This window comes from Amblyomma americanum, chromosome 7, assembly GCF_052857255.1.
Source record: "Amblyomma americanum isolate KBUSLIRL-KWMA chromosome 7, ASM5285725v1, whole genome shotgun sequence".
NCBI classification, from domain to species: Eukaryota; Metazoa; Arthropoda; class Arachnida; order Ixodida; family Ixodidae; genus Amblyomma; species Amblyomma americanum.
The window spans coordinates 61,312,948-61,336,293 of NC_135503.1; positions in this window are offsets into that span (position 1 = coordinate 61,312,948).

The following is a 23,346-nucleotide window of genomic DNA, read 5'->3' on the forward strand; positions in this document are numbered from 1 at the left end:
CACTCTGTATTGTCTTAATTAGCATAAAGCATTGGCGTTTCTTCAGTCTGAGCATTTTGACACGTTTTAACTCTCCTTTTTCCAATTTTTAACTTTTGATTTCTTTAATTAATGAAATAATTGCAATGATTTCATTCACTCGTCATCACCTATCATACACCAATGAATCATCAATTACTACAACCACAAATTACACTGATACAATTTTTTTACGCAGTCCCCGATTACAGGTTGCCGATTCGACTCCCTGCCACGAGCTATGCTGTAACCTAAGTAGTAAGTTTATGCTGCACGAGACGCTAAAGCGTATGGCACCATCCGGAACATTCTAAGGCAAGTGGCTGGTATGTTACGATTTTTTTTTACGCTGTCCCCGATTATTTCCGACACGCTGTGCCGACTGCGCCGACCGCTTTTCGACCGAACGGTCTGTGTACGCTATGGTATAAACACCACTGGACGCTTGCCCTTGCGGGGATGCCAATTGCAGCGGCTGCTCCGGCGGTGCGGAACGCTGAAGTCAATCGGAGTGTTTAGTAGCTCTAGGTCGGGGTGTGGGACTTGTGTTGCCTTTATGCCGGTACACTCGCATCGACTCCACCGGTCAGCTCTAGTGAATGCCTCTCGCTGTTAATGTAGGACCAACCAGTTGGAGTAACCACTCAATAAATGCAGGGGAGCAGCGTAGGCTTGCTTCACGCACGTGTGACGGACAGTCACGTCTGTTTACGGCAAGGGAAGAACGGGAGAGAGACTGTGCAGACGACTCGGTTGACGATTTCCCCTAACGTGCCCAGTACATATACCGCTCCAGAAGACTGAAAACGCGGACGCTTAGGAAGGCAAGGCCAGAACGGTAAAGCAAAACCAACGTTTCGCCTAACGTGCCCAGTACATATACCGCTCCAGAAAACTGAAAACGCGGACGCTTAGGAAGGCAAGGCCAAAACGGTGAAACGAAACCAACGTAGTGAAATTTAGGTTAGTATTCGCGAACACCTAGCGCTGAACTCTATCATCTTTCATTCCATACCATTGCTTCCTTGTACCGTATCTGCCTCCTATAGGAGGATGTAACGACCCTGACGGGTTTCTTTCATTAAAAATTTTAGTTGCCGGTTTTCGCGTCACATAACTTCCATATCCGTGGGTGGTTTCGTTTTTTTTCTCACAAGCGCCGCTCCAAAATTTTTGATGCCTAGTGACTAGCCCAGTACAGCGCCTTATTTGAATTGCAACGAAACAGCATTTAGTGTGCATGTTTTTTTATGATATCGCACATGTAAGCTGTAGCATATTTTTGACAAAGCGTCGAGCTTAGAGAGAGAGTACTGAATTTACAAATCCAGGCGTAAGCGCTATGCGCACGACGAACCGGACCGCCGACGAAACATTCGCCTCATTAGTGACGGGCCGACCGTCCGGCAGCAGTTGGTGTTCACAGGATGGACCGCAGAATTGTCGAAACTGCTGCCGCTGCGCCCTCCTCGCGCTGCCGTCTGCCTTGCCAGCGTCTTTCGAGGAGCGAGACAGGTACTGCAGCGCATAACTTTACCAGAAGGAAAGGAACCGGCGTTCCGAACACTGTAGCGTTGGCAGAGGGCGGACGAGGGGAGGACTAGAGGACGTCCGTCGCCTGCCAGCGCTACAATGTTCGGAATGTCAAACCAACTTGCCCAGCAACACACCCTGCTCGAAGGAAATGGGCGGCGCGACGGCGCCACGCCAACCGCACCGCTGTGTTGATACAAATAAGCTCCCACCTGAGTAAAGTAAAAAATAAATAAGAAACTAAAATGCTAATGTTGCCACACTCAAGGGTTTTACTTCTAGAAATGGAGCAGACCGCCGCTAGGAACGGTGAGGGATAAGGCGCTGGCCGTTTTCCCGCCTGCGAAGCGTGCGCTGTACGGAGACGAGGCTGGGCCGGTGACGTCGGGTCACGTGATTCACCGTACGCTATCGAAATCGCCGATTTCTGCAAAGAATTTCGCTTGGACGGCATGGGAGAGGATTTAGGACGTGTCCGTCTTTAGTAAGGTGTGCCCTTTAGACTGGACCGGCAGCTTTTTGTTTTGTACATTTGTTCAGGCAATATTTGCACTGCGTAAAAGCACCTGGCGTAATCATTATCCTGCAATTGGTGTTTCAAAGAAATAACACCATGTACCATGTTTCGGTCTCGTCCACGTTTTGAAGGCTTAAATCCCGTCGTTCGAAAAGTGCTCATGTGTCGCCAAGAGGCAGCCTTCCAGCTTCAGCGCATTGTATGTGCAACATATGCGATATTATCTGCAACAGAACTTCAAGGGCTATACACGCCGATGCCAGCCAAGCACCACCCACTGCACGTATCTGCTGAACGGCCCAGTTCCACTCGTCGAAAGACAGAACACAGTCACGAGCCTATACGAGTAGGTGTGCAGCATGGCATATTTTGTGGGTGAATTGGCTTCGCGAAACGCAATACGGCGTGGCTTCGTGGAAGTCCTGTGTCAGCATTTGTCATGGCTTCATTTGAACCAAAACTGCCATCGCGTAATAATCACGATCAGCATTGGGTTATCGGTAAGTCCGTTTTTTCATGCTGTAACACGACCGCAAAGATTTGTTTAGTTTTATGGGGGTTTAACGTCCCAAAGTTACTTAGGCGATGAGGGACGCCGCAGTGAAGGGCTCCGGAAATTTCGGCCACCTGAGGTTCTTTAACGTGCACTAACATCGCACAGTACACAGGCCTCTAGAATTTCGCCTCCTTCGAAATTCGACCGCCGCGGCTGGGATCGAACCCGCATCTTTCTGGCCAGCAGCCGAGCGCCATTACCACTCAGCCACCGCGGCGGCCCGACCGCAATGATCCTTCACTCCATGCAAAGTCCGAAGCGTGAAATAGAAAGCTGCCAGACATTTCACTCTTTACCAGGGCGAAACAATGACGTGAAGAGCTCTAGCTTACCGTTCGTTTGACCAGGTGGAGAAGTGGAAGGCGTCGTCATGGCTCAAGTCCACTCTTGGTGGACGACGGCGCAAGCTGCTCGGGTCGACGTATGTCTTCTTCTTCTGTGCTCGAGATTTCACCATGGTATTACCATTCCATGCACTTCTTTCTCCTTAGATGCGCCGCGTTCGTTTTGTTTGGTTGCCTGGCAAATAAGCTTACATGATCGATTGATTGCTTAACTAGCATTGTATAGGCAAAGTTTCCTGTAGCTGCTCTGCAGTTCACTTTTCCCGGCACCTGCTTATATCTCTGCGGGTAGGAGCGTGCTAATGCAAGAATTGGCGGAATGTTCACAGATCTACTCAACCGAATTAGCAGCGCTATTCTGACAGACCAGTAAAATTTCGTAGTCATGGCCAGCTGAATCTCCTTTTCGCGCGGTCAATGCCGCGTACTGCGTCACATGAGGAACAGCATCCGACGGAACAAGAAGCAACCGAAATATCTTCTAAGTCTGCTCCAAACTTCTCAGTAACCAATTTTCCTAGCATCAAAAAATGATAGATATTTACAACATTTGATTCAGTGCGAAAGCACGGTTGGCAAATACTTTTCACTTATTTAACATGCATAAATGACTGATCTGAGGCGCACACATGATGACTGGTTAAACTTGGCGGCTTTTTTTTTAAGCGGGCAAGCAAGAGACGATGTCGCTCGGGACACAACCATCGGATTAGTACTGTGCAGAAGACGACGATGAGCGGCTATGGCCGCGAGACGGAACGCTCGCGCTAGACGTATACTCTGAGTATACAGGCAAGATATAATTTTGTTCGGCTTTGGTCGCCCGGGTTTGTGCTTCCGTACTAAAAAAAAAACTTAATTTTTTGTGTGAGCAAGAAAGGATGCTACCAGATTGTGGACAGAGACTTTTTGATTGAATATTTGGCTTTTTTAACATCGTGATTTATTACGGAGACCAGTAAATTACGGATGTTACGAAATCTATTACGGAATGCACTGCAGAAAACTTGAACCGATATAGAAATGATGCACAGTAAAGGGCAAGGAATCAGTGAGCACATGTACCAAAGGTAGTGGTCTGTTCTCTTTCTCCGGATACGGACAGTAAAAACGTATCCATAAAACGTGTTCTGTGCCACGAAGAAAGACACAGAGCTAGCATTAATAAAGCGTTTTGTCGTCGAGTGTCGTCTCCCTATTCACAAAGCGCAGCGCTGGCTGCGGTATCACGCATGTGCCTGATCAGCAAGAACCTGTGGGTGGTTAAAGAAAGTGAGAGAGCCAGTGTTCCAAGAACAGATTCTATTGGGTCTACTCGTTTCTTCGTGGCATTGTACAGTAATATCTTTGGTAGTTCATTCACCGTATGTAATGCTTCGTCAATGCAGCGTGCGCTGGAAACAAAGGGATAATAATTACCGGCAAGAACTTTGGCCAAAGAGACTGTAGCCACATCAAAGGTTGATGAAGCTGTAAAGAATGGCTGTATAAATGATTAAAAAATGGCAACAGATGCCAACTGCTGCAAAAGATCAGCAAGAAGGAATAAATTCATCGTTGTTTGTGGAGCTTATGTAAGTTCCAGTTGGAATGTACCAAAAAGTTTGGTAGTGGAGACCGGATGCAGGCGATCGTAGATGGCTGTTTCGAAACTTCCAGCCACGCACCTAACCCATGCGGGCTGCCATCTCTCACTATCACTTTATTACCTACGCTTTCTCAAAACTTTGCTCTCATTTATTAAAGCGAAAGCTTTTTATGGCTCATACTGTCGTCCGTTCGCAGAGGGTGTCAGATGTTTAACTCGGGAACTAAAAAAAGATGGCAGGAAAAGAATGGTTGCATCAAATAGAGGAGAAAACAATGAACGTAGAAGCCAAGTTTGCTGACTGTAGAGCAATTAGTTAACTAATTATAAGCAAAAATGTCAAAATTGTGTCGAAATAGCGAGGACGCCGATACAGCCACGGGAACAATGTGGCGTCACATCCACCGGAGTCGCAATGGCATAGTGAAAATTGTCACAGCATTGTCGGAAAAACGTCGGATTTGAGTCAAATCAGATAAAAATGTGTAATTAAGCGTAATTAACACTTATGATCACCTAAAGATGTATACTTTGGGTACCGATACAGCCACGGGAACGGTGTGACGTCACATCCACCGAAAGTCGTCACGGAATAGTGAAAATTGTCACAGAATAGCCGGCTTGCGCCTCTCAACACTGTAGTTGCCAATGTGTCTCGTAATTTTTTTTTGTGTGTGTTGATCTTTCATGAGCCTCACCTTTCCATGGAGCCTTCATGAGGATGAATATGAAGACGACCTCAACAATGCAAGCCCTCGTGACGGTGCCTATGTCTGCTGAAAGGAGCTTTACAAATCAACTTCCCAAGAGTATATATGCTGCACGGGAAGCCCCAGGAACGCTACACTTCTGGCGGGGGTCCTAAAAGGACCACTTTCAGCTGGTTCTGCGGCACACCAGGCTGTGCAGGTGTGAAGAACATGGTGTCTTGCAAAGCGTTGGTATCTGCTTTACGAAAGCGCCTTTCAGTGAGGCATCATTTCTTGTGTAATCATCATCATCGCCATCATCATAATCAGCCTGACTACGCCGACTGCAGGGCAAAGGCCTCTCCCATTCCTTTCCAATTAAACCTGTCCTTTGCCAGTTGCGCCCACCGTATGCCCGCAAACTTCTTTATCTCATCCGCCCACCTAATTTTCTGCCGCCCCCTGCTACGCTTGCCTTCTCTTGGAATCCACTCCGTTACCCTTAAGGACCAGTGGTTAACTTGCCTTCGAATTACATGCCCTGCCCAAGCCCACTTAGCTAAAAAAAATATTTTTTTCGTCATATTTGATCACAACTAGACGCCGAATAGGACACGACATGAGTTTGTTGAAGGCTTCCCGGCCTCCTCAATGTGATGCCAATAAAGATTTCCTTTAGTGTATAGCAGATACTATGTAATAATTAACAAACGCAATAACTTGCAATCGTTCGAACCGCGCTGATTAACCCCGAGGCTCTGGCGTGCTTTAGGCTCGTCGGCAATAAGTTCGGCGTACCACTGAAACCTGTGCTGCATGCGACGTTTTTTTCGACCAAGTTGCTGCCGCAGAAAGCGCCTCGGCGGCGCGCCGCCTGGCTGGAGACGCCGGGAGCGAAGGAGCGGCGGATGCCGCCGCGCATCCCTTGCCCCGAAACCAAATGTGATGAAATACCACTGAGAGAGGAGGTCTCTTAGAGCAGCGATGCTGACCATTCTATAATAATTAGAGACAGCAACACAGCAATTGGGAATTTTGCGAAAGGTAGAATTTCTGAGGAAGCCAGGCGCATCCGCTCACCAAACCCAATTGATCGAAAAATATCCATCATATGTATACCTGCGCACGAATCTGCCCTCGGCAACGAGGCTCCACACGCACTCGCTCGAGGTCTCTACTACCGAGTGGGCGTAGAACCGCCCGGATGCAAGGGAATGAAAAATTGCATCATGACATACCACGAACTTACCGAACACCATATAAATAACATAGAAGGATATTTCCGCCCCCAGATCGGTCTCTCTCCAATAATGAGGCGCGCATTTGGAGGCGGCTGCAAGCTGGAAATTACATCTGCCTAGTCTGTGTCTACCTGACACAGACCGGGGATGAAAAAGTTCCAAATTGTAAAAGCTGCGGTTAAAGGGCCACTCTACATCACATAATTTGGGAATGCGCCGATTCTCCGGGTGCCGGCTTAAACATGAACAGTAGAGAAGCCTGGGAAGTTTCGCTGCGTAGCGAGGGCCCCGCCATCCAGCAGTAAGCCACCCGCCTGGCGGCTGAGGCCGTGAAGAAACAATGCGTCCTTAGTCTGCGGGGCATCACGTACCCGCAAACAAGGCCTTCGTACGGGGACGGGGATTTGGGGGCACCTTCTCAGTGGACAATGAAGTTTTCATTCATTCATTCTATTAAAATCACGAAATTGTAAATATAGACACCGCTGTACCAATTTTAGCGCGCGTGCTTAGGTATCTATGAGGATCTGCGTTCTCGAATGCATGAAGTCGCGTACCTTGTGAAGTCGGCACAGGCGCGGACACCGGCGGCGCGGTTTTCTTCGATACTTTTCCTCCTCAGATGAAGCGTTTATTTTCTTTGAAACATTTCCGTTATATAACCGCAGCGGTGGCTCAGTGGTTATAGCTTTCCGCTACTGATCCGAAGTTCCTGGGATCGAACCCGACCGCGGCGGCCGCGTTTCAATGGAGGCGAAACGCTAAGCCTGTGCTGTGCGATGTCAGTACACGTTAAAGATCCCCAGGTGGTCAAAATAATTCTGGATCCTTTCAAAAAGCACCTCTTTCTTCCTTTCTTTATTCACTCCCTCCTTTATTCCTTCCCTTACGGCGCGGTTCAGGTGTCCGCCGAGATTTGAGACAAATACTGCGCCGTTTCGTTTCCACACACAAATAAAAAACAATTTTCAGTTTGCATTTTCGTGCCAAAACCAATGCCTAGCTTGTCGGCCATGGTGGCGGCGACAGGCACAAGACACAAGCCATGAAGGAAAGAGCACAAACAGTCTTTGCGCAAGAGCTGGTTTTCTGCTCTACTATTGCTCGCGACGCTTCCGGTCTCACCGGGCGCCGCATGTCGAATATCTGGGTGGTTGTGGTGAAAACTTTAATAGAAACAGGGGAGTTTAGGACTCGCAGGTGTTTGGGCCCCCGCACGGCCCCACTGCACTCATACGTTCATGTCCCGGAGGCTCATGTCGCTGGCAGCCTGGCCTGTGGCGATGGCTGGCTCGGCCGGATCCTCGGAGCGCTGTAGGGTCTCCCAAGCCTCCCAAGTGGTAAGGTGCTCCAGGCCCCACGGGGGAGGATCCGCCGGGAGAGGAAAAGGATACGATCGAGAGTGGCTTTGGGGTGGTGGCAGAGGGTACAGGGGGGTTTGTGTGGGCTTGGTGATAGCGCGAGCGTATATAACGGGAGTGTAAGGTGTGTGTTTGGAGCCGCCTCCAAAGTGTCTGGTGATAATTGCCGAGGGAGGGATGGGGTGGGGGGTAGAGCCGACGCTCGGCTTTGCAGGCCTGCGACAGTTCACTGCATGAATACATGCGCTCCCGTGAGAACCCTAGGTCGGAGGCCGCCGGTGCCCGGTTGAGAGAACCTCAGGCTAAAGCGTTGGCAGCCTCGTTTCCGGAATTCCCGGAGTGGGCAGGCACCCATATGAGCTCCATGTGGCGGGGCGGGTGTGCGGCGAGGCAGTTCAATATGCGAAATGCAGGGACGTGAAATCTCCCGGGAGCAAAATGTAGTATGGCAGTTTTAGAGCCTGATAGAGCCTCCATGCGCGTGATGGCTAGGGCAATGTCGGCCTCTTCAGTCTCCTCCAAAGTGGCAGGTGGGGATATGTGAAAGGTCGCAATCGGTTGTAGGGAGGGGTTCGTGATGGCTACAGCCACGTCCCCGCCTGTGTATGCAGCACCCACCCACACGGCATCCGGTTCCGTGCCATAGTACTTGTGGAGCGCCCGTGCGCAAGCTCTGCGGCGCGTTTCGTGGTAGGTGTGGTGCATGTTTTTGGGGAGAGGTTTAATAAGCAGTTCGCGGTGAATGTGGTGGGGGACCTGGAGCTGTGGGGGATCCGTGGCTGGTATCCTGATGTCGAGGGTGTGTAGGATGTGTCTGCCGGTGGTGATTTTCGCGAGACGTATGTATTGTGTCTGACGGTGGGCCTCGATAAGCTCACCTATCGTGTTGTGTAGGCCTAGCTGGAGGAGTTTTTCGGTTGATGTATTTAGGGGTAGGTGGAGTGCTGTCTTAAATGCTGTTCGGATCGGCATCAAGGGTGGAGATTTCTCCGCCCTCGAGTTTCAGGCAGGGGAGCGTGACGAGAAAGCGTTTGAGGACGAAGGCATGAATGAGACAACATAGGTAATGCTTCTTCATGCCCCGGTGGTGTCCAGAAACTCGGCGGATTAGGTGGGATGTCGACACCGCCGTCTGCTTGAGTTTGTGGATGATGAGAGTGTTTTTCCCGTTGTTCTGGATGTGGAGGCCCAGTACCTGGAGAGTGTGTCCCTCCTGGATGTACCGGTTTTCCAGTGTCACGGTTATGGTGGCTGTGGGGCAGTTTCGGGTTTTGAGGCTGAGTATGAGGAGCTCCGACTTCTCCGGAGAGCATGAGAGTCCGATACTCCGCGCATGTGCTTGGGTGAGGGTAGCTGCCACTGCAGAGTATTCTCTATGTCTCCATCACTGCCATGGGTGGTCCATAGCGTAATATCATCAGCATAGAGTGTATGCCGAAGGTGAGAGTTGGTGTGCAGTTTGCGGGCAAGGGGGATGAGAGTGACATTGAAGAGAAAAGGGGAGAGGACAGATCTCTGAGGGGTGCCAACCCCACTAAGGGTGTATGGGAGGGATGTGTGGGGACCAGAGTGAATTTTGGACGTGCGGTTAGAAAGGAATGCTTGAATACAGGTGTACATACGTTTACCTATGTTCAAGGGAGGTAGCGCCGCCATGATCGCTTGATGGTCTAGGCGATCAAAGGCCTTGGAAAGATCCAAGGCGAGGACAGCCTTTGTGGGACCCGGTATCAGTGGGTCGAAAATATTCTGTGTGAGCTGGAGCATGGCATCCTGTGCCGACAGGTGGGGACGGAAGCCCACCATGCTGTGCGGGTGTAGGTCTTGCTCCGCCATGTGTTGGGTGAGTCGGGCGAGTGCGACATGCTCCAAAAGAAAGCCCAGGCTTGAGGTTAGTGAGATAGGACGAAGATTTCCAGGTGTAAGGGGTTTGTGGGGCTTGGGTATGTCTTATATTTTGGCGTGACGCCAGAATTGCGGAAGGGTGCCCTCCTGCCAGCATGTGTTGCGGTTCCCCGTGAGGTGGGCAATCGACTGGTCGTCCAAATTGCGGAGCATGCTATTGGAGATACGGTCAACTCCTGTAGTGGAGTTAGAGCGGAGAGTCAGGAGGGCCGCTCTGACTTCTGCTCCCGTAATCTCCGCGTCGAGATTGGCATTCAGTGTGTCTGCATAGGGGGGCAAGGGGTTTGAGGTACCGGGAGTTGTATGTGTGTTGCTAAGTATGTCGATGAGTGCGCCGGGAGAAAGGGCGGTCCTGTGTATAAGGCGTGTGACGTGGTGTTGTGTAGTTGTATTGGATTGCGTGGGGTCAAAGAAGTGACGTAGGAGTTGCCAACTTCGTTTGGAGGAATGATTTCCAGCCATACTATCGCAAATTTTTCCCCAGTTGGATCGGCAGAGCTCCTCAGAGAGCACAGTAATTTGTGTTTGCAGTGCGGCTAGCCGCTTTTTAAGGGTTCGATTGAGCTTTTGCCCTTTCCAGCGCTCTAGGATGCTATGCTGGGCCTCCCATAGGTGGGCCAGGCGAGTGTCGAGCGTGGGCGTATCAGGTGTGGTGTCAAGGGTTCGAGCGTGTGCGGAGATCCCAGTTGGTTAGTGGCGGGTTGAGATCTACGGCGGGGGGCGTTCTTCGCGCCGCCGGGCGAAAATCGCCGACTTGCTGCCGTAAAAAGCTCCGTGTTTTCCGGCCTTTTAGGCTCCCGTTCAGCGGGAAATTTGGTGTCGCTCAACGGTGTTGAGTCGAGAAACCCGCGTCTTGCGTGGGTTTTCGGTATAAAATTATTTGAAATGATGACTTGATATGAGACATAAAGGTAGGCATATGTACCAAAAGACTTTAGTATACGAAAAGATCCATAAATATCAGTCGTGATTCGAACCCATGACCCTATCGGCGCCAGCCAGGCACGCTACGGACTAGGCCACGTAGGCACTTTGACTTCGCGCTGGTATGAGGGGGAAGATGTGCCTTTTGTGTTGGCTTAATTTGAAGCTTAGTAATATGGCAGTTAGTTTACTGAAATATAGAGACGCGCTAGTTAGTGAAATACTAATTACAATAAGCTTATGGGCGTAAACTTCTGTGTGTAAAGTTCAAAGAGAATATTGTGGAAACTGTCGCGATAACGGGAATGTACGTGCCAGCATGAACAGATAAGTGTGACAGTGTGAAGAAAAACCGCTGAAGGGAGCTATTAACGCTGTCGCGGCGTACACTAAAGACGTAGCTTAAGTATCCACTAATTTGTTGTCTCGAGAAAGCTCTTGTTGAAGGGGTCTCTCTGAGACTAGACCCCAGTCGTAGGGAGCGACTAAGCTAGATGCTGAGTCGGGAGGTGGTCGCTGAAGCAGGGAGCAGCGGGTGTACACTCTAAACCAGGTAACGTTTAAAGCTACCTCTGTAATAATTACGAGCAGTAATGAGCGATAAACTGAAGGTCGCAGGGAGGGTTGTTTAATGTGTTGATTATTGTTGGCCGCTGTAGTTATCACAACGCCTTAGTATGTGATGGGCGAATTAAAAGCTCTTTGGGAAGAAGTTGCCCATTTAACTTTACGGAAAAGCGGTTTTCGAGAACATGAAATCTACCAAACGCTCCTACATATACAGTAAGTTATAAACTGCTTGGTGTCCCGCCGCCGTTAAGAGATCAGATTTTATTCCTCCAAGGCTACCAGCCAAGGCCAAAAGTGGGGTCAAGAACACCGCTGACATAAAAGGAAAAGAAGGAATCAGTGAGAAAGCAGGACATGCAATGCTAAGGAAAGATAACCGCTGTCCTTTAAGGGTAGCGAAGTAGATTCCAAGAGAGGGCAAGCGTAGCAGGGTGCAGAAGAAAGTCACGTGGGCGGATGAGATTATAAAGTTTGCGTGTATACGGTGGCCGCAGCTGGCAAAGGACAAGGTAAACTGGAGAGACATGAATGCGGCTTTTTCCCTGCAGAGGCGTAGTCAGGCTGGTGATGATGATACCCATGTCTCTCCGCCAGTACGTATAGATTCAATGAGCCACCAATTGCGGACCATTCGGAGGGTCCACGCTCACTGCAGGGATGTTATGTAGGACGAGCGGCCGAGCCTGCTTGTTTTTAAGGCACCTGGAGTCAGCCAGCTATGATACAAGGATCAGGTTGCAAATGTCGCGCGAAGTATAATATCTGAATATCTGGGGCAGTGTATGCCTGAAAGATATGGCAGGAAAAAGACGTATACGTTTAGCTGGCTACCATGAGGTCGGCAAGGTAACCCTGACATTTAATGTTCATTCATAGGGAATAGAATTACGAGGGAAAAGTTTGTTATAATAAAGATTTCTCTGTCTAATGGCGAAGCAGTGACAGTAATACTTATGGCCCATCCCATATGTCGTGACAATGCCCCTGGCAAGCCGCGCAACAAACGAAGACCGCCTGGGTCCCACCGCATGGCAAACGCGAGGAAAACGCGCTGTGCTTCTGATCATCAATATCGTCATCATTAGAGCTTCAATTAATTGTTCGACTAAAGCTCCAGCATGAGGAAAACGCGCGTTCAGGCCGTGAGCGAAAAAGACCTGGACGTGTTTCGGACTTCTTCCGCCTCCTTTCTCCACGCTTGCATTGCCGCTACGACTGCCAGGTAGACATGCCAGCGAATGAGAATCTCCAAATGCTTTCACAGCTCCTCTGTGAATTGATAGTATTAATAGTATTCTTATCAGACTACGCATAAAAACAGCGTTGTGTTGCATCTGTTTCGAGAGTCAAACCTGAACTAAATAGTGTGCCGTCATCTTTATTATCACATACCGCAAAGGAGCATTCTGCAAAAAAATGCCACTCATACAGTCGTGTTTTTTTTTACCTGAGCGGAAATTATGACTGCAATCTAACCGTGCTGTCTCCGCAGCACATTTAGCCTCTTATATTTTCATATTTTTGTTGAACAGCGATGGAAATTTTGAATTTCCTCTCTTTTTCTACATGCATCATCACCACATCAGCCTCAATCCTTCATTGCAATTAAAGGTAGTCTAATAATTCCGATTCTTTCCAACGGCAAAATGAACAGAGGTTACGGTTAAAATGCACGAGCAGGCACTGAAGAAGAAGAAGCCTAACGCCGCCATCAGCGAATCGTCCGGCGAAGCTGCTAAACCTGCTCTAGTGTTATTTTCTAGACAAGTCACAAGCAGCACGTCATCCTCCGGTAAGCCCTACAAGAGTTCATGAATCGTCGCATCAGCAAGGTGGTGCGCCTAACGACAAGGAATCCCCAGCTGACATTGACAGCGACGACTCCCACAAGCATCATCGCCGTCGACAAGCATGGCAAACAACGACGAGAAGGCGCTACAAGAGTCTCAATTCAAAGATTTCATCGGTGGAGGCGGAACGAGCGCCGTAAATCGCTTCCTTCTGTACCTATCACTTGTGGTCATTGTCGCCGCTCTCTTCCTGGCCGTCATCGTACTTGCCTATGTGCTCGATCGCATATTCAAGTATTCAGAGGAAGTGAAAGACTCAACGGTAACGACGGAAGCCACAACCACCTCCACGAGTACCTTCAGCATCGCCACAAACACCAGACCACCGTCAGCGGAGGTAACAACAAGTGAGAGTACGCAAGTTTTAACAAGCGACACTACCGGCCAAAGCAAAACAAGCACTGTGATTAGTGATGCAGAAACTACCGATGCAGGTAGCGATACGGGGAGCAGTGACACGGACAATACAGTTGCCACTGAGATTGTGACCGGAGATAGTATGACAGCAAAAATTTTGGTTACATCATCTGATGCGTTTAATGAAACCGAAACTTTAAATGAGGCGGCAAGTGACGGCGACGGTGACGCTTCGGCCGATGACAGCATGACAGGAAAACTTTTGGTTACATCATCTGATGCGTTTAGTGCAACCGAAACTATAAATGAGGTGCCAAGTGACGACGACGGTGACGCTTCGGCCGATGACAGCATGACAGGGAAAATTTTGGTTACATCATCTGATGCGTTTAGTGCAACCGAAGCTATAAATGAGGTGGCAAGTGACGGCGACGGTGACGCTTCGGCCGATGACAGCATGACAGGAAAACTTTTGGTTACATCATCTGATGCGTTTAGTGCAACCGAAACTATAAATGAGGTGCCAAGTGACGGCGACGGGGACGCTTCGGCCGATGACGGCATGACATGAAAAATTTTGGTTACATCATCTGATGCGTTTAGTGCAACCGAAACTATAAATGAGGTGGCAAGTGACGGCGACGGTGACGCTTCGGCCGATGACAGCATGACAGGAAAACTTTTGGTTACATCATCTGATGCGTTTAGTGCAACCGAAACTATAAATGAGGTGCCAAGTGACGGCGACGGTGACGCTTCGGCCGATGACAGCATGACAGGAAAAATTTTGGTTACATCATCTGATGCGTTTAGTGCAACCGAAACTATAAATGAGGTGGCAAGTGACGGCGACGGTGACGCTTCGGCCGATGACAGCATGACAGGAAAACTTTTGGTTACATCATCTGATGCGTTTAGTGCAACCGAAACTATAAATGGGGTGCCAAGTGACGGCGACGGTGACGCTTCGGCCGATGGCAGCATGACAGGAAAAATTTTGGTTACATCATCTGATGCGTTTAGTGCAACCGAAACTATAAATGAGGCGGCAAGTGACGGCGACGGTGACGCTTCGGCCGATGACAGCATGACAGGAAAACTTTTGGTTACATCATCTGATGCGTTTAATGAAACCGAAACTTTAAATGAGGCGGCAAGTGACGGCGACGGTGACGCTTCGGCCGATGACAGCATGACAGGAAAACTTTTGGTTACATCATCTGATGCGTTTAGTGCAACCGAAACTATAAATGAGGTGCCAAGTGACGGCGACGGTGACGCTTCGGCCGATGACAGCATGACAGGGAAAATTTTGGTTACATCATCTGATGCGTTTAGTGCAACCGAAGCTATAAATGAGGTGGCAAGTGACGGCGACGGTGACGCTTCGGCCGATGACAGCATGACAGAAAAACTTTTGGTTACATCACCTGATGCGTTTAGTGCAACCGAAACTATAAATGAGGTGCCAAGTGACGGCGACGGTGACGCTTCGGCCGATGACAGCATGACAGGAAAAATTTTGGTTACATCATCTGATGCGTTTAGTGCAACCGAAACTATAAATGAGGTGCCAAGTGACGGCGACGGTGACGCTTCGGCCGATGGCAGCATGACAGGAAAAATTTTGGTTACATCATCTGATGCGTTTAGTGCAACCGAAACTATAAATGAGGTGGCAAGTGACGGCGACGCTGACGCTTCGGCCGATGACAGCATGACAGGAAAACTTTTGGTTACATCATCTGATGCGTTTAGTGAAACCGAAACTATAAATGAGGCGGCAAGTGACGGCGACGGTGATGCTTCGGCCGATGACAGTACAACAGGAAAAATTTAGGTTACATCATCTAATGCGTTAATGAAACCGAAACTATAAATGGGGTGCCAAGTGACGGCGACGGTGGCGCTGCGGCCGAAGACAGTATGGCAGGAAAAATTTTGGTCACATCAAGTGGCGCGTTTAGTGGAACAGGAACAATCGAAAAAGGTTATCTATGAGGTGATGAACTGAGATACCGAAACTGCAAGCCCCACATAGGTCTGATGCAATATTATTATGACCGGATATATTAAAATATCTGATAGCGTGAACGGAAAATATGAAGAAAGAAAGGAATGAGACGAAGTCCTGCAAGCATCACTGCGACTGAAAGCAGCGCGACGGCGATATGTTAAGGTACAGTTGGCTGATGCCCACCGATGGGATTTTTCAAAGGACACTATGAATGAAGCTCCCTGCCAGTTATGATAACTGCCTAATGAATTTGCATTTTATACCGAATGAACGAAGAGTCTACTTGTGAAAACGCACTTTTGTGCATGTATAAATGTATGATGTTTAAATTACTGACTCCCACAAGCACGTCTCACGCGATACTTGCTTTCAAAACTATTGTTGATTGCCTAAGCTGATGTTAAGACCCTGAGTTTATGCCAAGCTTGATAATTTATAAATAAACATTGCTGTGCTTTGAGACATTGAAATCGGTGCGCGAAGGTTAGCTTCCTATCAAAATATTATGATCTACAAGCACAAAATTTGGGACAACTACAACGCAAATGCTGCATCAACTGGATATTCACCGTCATGAGCTTTACAACGGCACATAAAGTTGTAGCGGTTTACGTTTACTAAGCTTGCTTCCTTAAGGCATAGCTTCGAGAATTCTTTAAAGGGACGCTGAGGAGAATTTGAAGTTGGCATGTTGGAAGGTGATAATATACCTGGTACTAACCCCTAAAGGTCACTCTTGCTGAAAACATAGCTCTCTAAGCTCTCTTAAAGTAGAAAACGGCATGAGCTAAAGTACATGCAGGTGTTGCCGCCAAAGGTCCATCTCGCAAGCGCGATGAAATAAATAATATTTACTACATTCGAATTCCGCAATGCCTGCATGACTGTGGAGGTTTCCACTGAGTCAAATGCTTTCTCGTAATCAATGAACGCTATATAGAGGAGTTGGTTATATTCGGCGCAGTTGTCTATCACCTAATTGATAGTATGAATATGGTGTATTGTGGAATATCCTTTACGAAAGCCTGCCTGATTATTTGGTAAACTGAAGTCAAAGGTTGCCCTTACTGTATTAGCGATTAGCTTAGTAAATAACTTGTGGGCATTGGAGAGTAAGCTGATCGATCTGATTTCTCAAGTCCTTGACATCTCCTTTCTAATGAATTAAGATAATGTCAGCGTTCTCCCAAGCTTCTGGTACGCTCCAGGTCATAAGGTATTGCGTATACAGAGTGGCTAGATTTTCTAGCATAATCTCCCCTCCGTCCTTCAACAGATCTGCTGTTACCTGATCCTCATAAGCTGCTTTCCCGCTTTGCGTTGATCCTAAGGCTGGGATTACATGTAATGCAGCAAACATAGCTGACGGTCCCCGTTAGGGTAAAGGAGTGGATTCCTGTAGAGAACGACACTGAGACCAGTTGTTGGGGACATCATTATAGACACGATGTGAACCTTATGCCGGACTGGGCAAATTGAAGACCAGTGCGCTAAGCCATTGTAATGCAGTTGATGTAATCTGCGGGACCTGCGGCTACTTACGAGAGGAATAAATACGTTTTCGGATATGTTTTCGTCTAAACCACCCCTAAGGCCTCGAGAAATAACCTGTCTGGATTGTCCGGAATCGGCGAAGAACTGCAGTCGGCTGAGGCTGCATTTTCGTCGGAGCAGCCCATTTGAAAGGCTGCGCCATCTAGGGAACTGCAGTACCCACCACAACTCCGAGCAGAGACATTGCTTGACCCGCAGTTAGCCAGATGGCGCAACCTCTTAAGTCAAGGCCCTAAGGCTTGGGAGTCCGCCTCGGCTGCGGGAGGGGGGCTGCTTCGAAACACAGCCACACACACACGCAGACGGCTTTTCACCCAAATGGGCAAGTAAAGCTTCCAATCTTAAAAAAGAATGACTGGCGGTTCAGCATTGCTAAGCACTAAACATTGTAAGAAAGCACGACTTTTTGCCGGGGAAAACCACCGCCAAGTACAGTCTAGGTCAAAAGTGTTGAGGCCACAGCGTTCAGCTGCGGCGAAATGAATCTCCCTAAAGTGCTCCGTGTAGCGGATCATTCAAAACACAGGTCAAGTAAGTAGCAGGCTTCTCTTGCGCAAGAACAAACCTTCTGCTAGCACCTCAAGGTCATTCGGTTCTTTTAGTACCGTAATGGCTTTGTTATGCGGCTGAAGCGAAAAGCCTTTGGCCTTAAGACTTTTGACCATGGTTGTGCCTCAAAGCGCACCTGAGGTGTTCACTGACGCAGGGAGCCAGTTATGCGCCTTCCCTCTCCTTAAAATCAACGGAGTCTACAACGTTGTCAACGGCAACGCCTATCAACCCAATGAACATCGCCGGCCTAGAGCTCCAGTGCCCCGTTTCTGCCACAACGTTGTCAGCGCATGCAGCGCACACCTCTCTGTCACTTCGGCCAAATATGCTGAAAGCGCGATTGAGGTGTCCACTGACACAGGGATTAGTTATGCGCATTTCCTTTCTTATGTGACTCTCTCAGAGGCTTCACGTTCAGCTTTGGGTTTTGTGGGGTAGGGGGCTAACACTGCTTCAGCACTATAAAGGGCCACAAGTGGCCTTTACCGCACGAGGTGAATTTAAGTTGTTTGATGGGAGAACATATCACTGACCTGTCAACGCAACGGTTCAGTCCGAGACCCTTTTCCCTAGAATTTCAGGCTAGATCAGCCGAGCACCAGGCCAGGGGAAATATTGTAGCTTTTTGAACACTGGTGTGTACCCGGCGCCACTTCGGATCGAATCCAGCACCTCTCGAATGCGAGGCGGATGCTCCACTCTAAAAGGCCATGCACAATAACTAAAAAAAAATGAAATTTAAAATTACTTTTTGAGGAAAGGAAAGGGCACAGTATCTGTCTTACTTCTCGGTGGACACCTGAATCGCGTCGTAATGGAAAGAATAGCGGAGACAGTGAGAGAAGACAAAAATGAAAATGAAAATAGGTTTTGGGGTAGGGAAATGGCGCAGTATTTGTTTCACATATCGACAGACACCTGAGCCGCGCCGTAAGAGAAGGGATAAAGGAGGCAGTGAAAGAAAGGAAGAAAGAGGTGCTGTAGTGGAGGGCTCTGTAATAATTTCGACCACCTGGGGATGTTTAGAGAAGAAGGTACAGGAAGGTGGTGCTGGTGAAAAGCATATATGTTGCTATATATACAGAGAGGTGCTCGGGGAGAGGCCCCTAGTGGGTCGTCTCGCCCCTTACAAAGCAAGGCGGAGTTCCTCATTCCGGTACCCCGTTGGTCCTGACCGCTGCGCAGGTCCGCCGAATCAGCGCCTGTTGGGCTGATAGTTCCTGGCTGCCGAGCAGAGCCGCCTTCCAGTCCCCTCGGGTAGGGGAATGGGTGATGGAGTGATGGGTGTGAAGGGAGGGGGAGGATTTTGCCTGCATGCCCAAACCATGTGAAAGGTGTCGGCCACCTCCCCACAGAATGACCAGCGGCCGTCAAAAGAAGAATAAAAGTGCTTGAGAACCGCCGGGCACAGCAGGGTGTTTGCAAATAGCCTATGGAGAGTTCTTTCGCCAGCTTTACCCATGCAGTCCCTTCATAGGAACCGGGAAGCGCCGGTGTTCGGCACGATAGTGCTCAGTAATGTCTTTAAAAGAAAGAAGCGGGCAGTGATGTGGGTTAAGGTCCTCCACCTGGTGCCCCGTAAGTGAGTGCGCGGGCTGCCTCACGGGCGGCTTCGTTACCTGGCATGCCTTGGTGGCCGGGGACCGCGAGTAGTCGCGCGTTGGAAGTGGATATCGGGAGGTCGAGGGGTACACGATGCAGAATCTGCACATAGCAGTGCTTCGGTGCATTTGCGCTAATAGCCTTACGAGTGTTGGCAAAGTATGACACACGCTACCATGAGCGTACCCAAGAAGGCCAGAGCGGGGAGACCCTTCACTTCGCGTATCTTACTCAGCAGTCCCTTGGTAGGCGTTTTCGAGGTGGAGTCAGTTTGTGTGGTGGATGCGGTCCTCTGAAACATTTCCTGGTCAGGCCTTTGCAGATCAAGACCAGGGGGTTATGCCTGGCCAGCTTTAGAGGCAATCGGTCACAAGAGCACTGCCGCGGGTGCAAAATGACAGCAGTCGCTACACTGAACGTACTGTGGACAGGACAGTACCACAGTTGGCCAGAGCAATTAAGCTGGTGATGTTCACCTCGGCCGAAATGTTGTTCTTCCTTTTCTCCGTCGTGCATGGAAGGGCAAATTGGACAAAAAACTAGCAATTTGAATAAAGATAAGTGTTATTTTTATTATAACATACACATTTCTGCTCAGATTTCTCAAGAAACAATAGGAGGCCTAAAATAGGTATCCTAGAGTCTGAATAGAGAACTAATTAGCCTTGGAGGAATAGCATAAAAATGCCGAATTCTTATCAGCAGGTGGCAATGCTTAAAGAACGCTGAGGGCAAAGCTAAGCTGACCTATATCAACAGACTGCGGCATTCTACAAAAGAATCAACTCTTGGACTAACTGGCATTTTGACATCAAACTCATCTTAATTAGCGCAATGAACCGGACTCCACAAAAGACGAAGACGCGAACACGAACGCTTTGGTCTTCGTCTTCTCTGTTTTCCTGTGCTTTGAGATAAATGAGGTGAATACGAAACGTCATTCTGACGACGAAGAGACCACACCCAGAGAAAACGAGCTTTTGGAAACTAGCAAACAACAAAACCCAAAATACAAGTGTCGCCGTCACCTGCCGATTTAGAAAGTAAGCCCCATGCGTCGGCACCGAATTCCGGGCGCGTATCCAGACGGGCTATGCTTCAGAATTCAGTCCGCCCGGGATGAAGTAAGAGTTATCCTAAGCCTGGACTGAGGAACCAACTATTCGGCTCGAACAACCTTTGTTACGTCTCGCCTACCTACGACGCGCGGTATAGCCGGCGCGGATGCAACGGACGCCGCGGCTTCGTTCATCGCGGCCGCAACGCCTCCCGCCAAGCGCGTCCAGGCATGTTTCAGTGCCACGTGTCGTCGTGCGTGCGTGTGTGTGTGTGTGCATGTTTTGCCCACGCTTGTCAAAGCGCGGCAGCCGGGGAGAGGAGCTCCTCAACTGGGAGGCGAGGAGGTCTGACCGGCGCCGGCCTGGCGGACGCGCCCGTCACGCCTGAACATGTTCAAGCGTCGCCGTATCGGATGACTCTTCCCAAGCCGTTCCCTCTTGCCCTCGACTCCGAGCGTATAAAACGCCGCTGCCCCAGACGCCGAGAGAGACTTCGATTTCTTCCTGCGAGTAACGTGGTCGCCCTGACCGGCTGCTCTTTTGCGATGCCAGAATAAACAAGTTGTTCTGTTGCCAGTCGACTCATCCTTTGCCGGGACCTTCGAATGTTTCCAGCTTTGCCCCAGGCCGCCAGGCCAACGCTACCCTTGGGGCTTGCAACCCAAATGCAACAACTGGTTGCCAGCGGTGAGATCCCGACAACGGAGGCCAGCAGCGAAGATATGCGGTCAACTGTATGCTGAGCAGCTCAACGACCATCCGGGAGCAGTGCAACGAGCCCTGTGTGATGACTGGTTGCCTGCAGCGGAACGACTGCGCTGAATTCTTGGCTGCGAGGTTTGGTGAGTGCGGGACTTTCTTCTTCTGAGTTTTGCCAGGCTTTTGTTAGTGTCAGAAACAGAGCTGGTAATTGTGGTTGTCGTTGCTGCCGGGTTAGTTTGCGGCAAGACAATAGTAGGCAGTAGAGAAAGCAGCATTCGGAGCAGCCATGGATTTGAAGTCGTTGCGCAAACCGAAATTGCTGGAGCTTGCAAGAGAGTTGGGTCTGGATGTCTCAGACAAACTCAGAAAACCAGAACTGCTAAGGGCTATTCTTGAGTTGGAGGCTGAGGATGACGAGCTGTCGGAATGCCTTGAGACCATTGAGGAGAGGGAGCAAAAAGAGAAAGACGAGCGCGAACGTAAAGAACAAAAAGAGAAAGAGAAAGAAGAGCGCGACCGTCAACACGCTTTGGAAATGAAACGTCTCGAGGTAGAGATGGAACGCGCTCGTAATGGAAGTCAGGCACACGGTGCAGGAGAACGGGTATCGTTCAAAATGACTGACCTGATGCGGCCGTTTAAGCTTGGAGAGGACATTGGTTTGTTCCTGGTTAACTTTGAGCGAACGTGCGAGAAGCAGGGGTTCTCTCGGGAAACGTGGCCACAGCGCTTGCTCACTTTGTTACCCGGCGAGGCGGCCGACGTAGTCGCTCGCTTGAAGAGAGAGGAGGCAGAGGATTTCGACCAAGTGAAATCGAATCTGCTAAAAAAGTACAGGCTGTCAGCGGAGGCGTTCCGTCGGAAGTTTCGGGAAAATGAAAAAGGCAGAAATGAGTCATATACAGAGTTTGCCTACAGGCTTATGTCAAACATGCAGGAGTGGCTCAAAGAAGAGAAAGCGTTTGGTGACCACGAGAAAATTCTGCAGTGTTTCGGGCTGGAACAGTTTTATAGTCGGTTACCTGAGAACGTGCGGTACTGGGTCTTGGATAGGCCAGACGTTAGTACAGTGGCTAAAGCCGCCGAGCTAGCCGAGGAGTTTGTGACGCGTCGGGCTCGCGGAGCTAAGGACGGTCAAAAGGGTGAATTTGGCTCCAAGTCTGAGAGGCCGAAGTTCAGACCCATGAGAGCAAGGGGGGACACACGTAGTGCGGATGCGAGTGAAAGCAGTCCGACCGAACGTAAGGAGACGGCGGCAGCCGAAGCCGAACGCAGAAAGCGGTTCGAGGCGAGGCAAGCGCGCGTGTGTTATACGTGCCAGAAGCCGGGTCACTTTTCGGCGCAGTGTCCAGAAACAAAAAGAGAAGTCGTGTGTTTGTCATTATGTAGCACTGACGAGAACATGAAGCTTCTCGAGCCTTACATGCGAGACTTCCTCGTGAACGGGAAAGAGTGCCGAGTGCTTCGTGATTCCGCAGCTACAATGGATGTAGTTCACCCCTCTTACGTAGAACCCGATATGTTCACGGGCGAGTGCGCATGGATCAAGCAAGCCGTGGAAGCTCATAGCGTGTGTCTGCCCGTAGCAAAAGTGCTTATTGAAGGACCTTTCGGAGCACTTGAGACGGAGGCCGTAGTGTCATCTAGGCTGCCCCCCCAGTACGCGTACCTATTTTCGAACAGGTCCGATCACCTCCTGCGCGAGAAGGGGCTTTTGTTTGGTGAGGCTAGCGTTCAGGCCTTAACCAGACCGAGAGTTCAGGAGCTCGCTGCAAAGGCGGTAGTTGCGGGGCCGACGTTGTCGAACAATGAGAAAGGGTCGGAGGCGCAGCAAGCTGATATTCCGAGCACGTCAGAACTGGATAAAATTGAGCCTGTAGCGTTGAAGGCACCAGGTACTGGAGAGGAAATGCCCGACACGGGCAAGTTAGAAGAGCTTCCGGTCGAGCTTCCGGGACTAGGCTCAGTGACGAACAGGGAAGACACTGATCAGGTCATTAGTGACTTAATCATTAAAGCACCGCTGTCGCCTGAGCAGAAAACCGAACTACACCAACTCTTACAAGAGTTTCAAGGTCAGTTCTCTGAGAGGCCTGGTAGGACTTCTGTCCTTACTCATGATATAGAACTTACCTCGCCAGAGCCAGTACGATCCAAGGCGTACCGGGTGTCACCCCGCCAGCGCGATATTATGGAGGCTGAGGTAAAGAAAATGCTACAGCTCGGTGTTATTGAGGCGGGTGAGAGTGATTATACCTCCCCCTTGATTTTAGTTGAGGTACCGGGCAAGGAACCTCGTCCTTGCGTCGACTACCGCAGGCTTAATTCCATTACTAAGGATCAAATTTATCCGATCCCTAACATCGAGGAGCGCCTTGAGAAAGTTAGTAGCGCTCAGTTTATTTCCA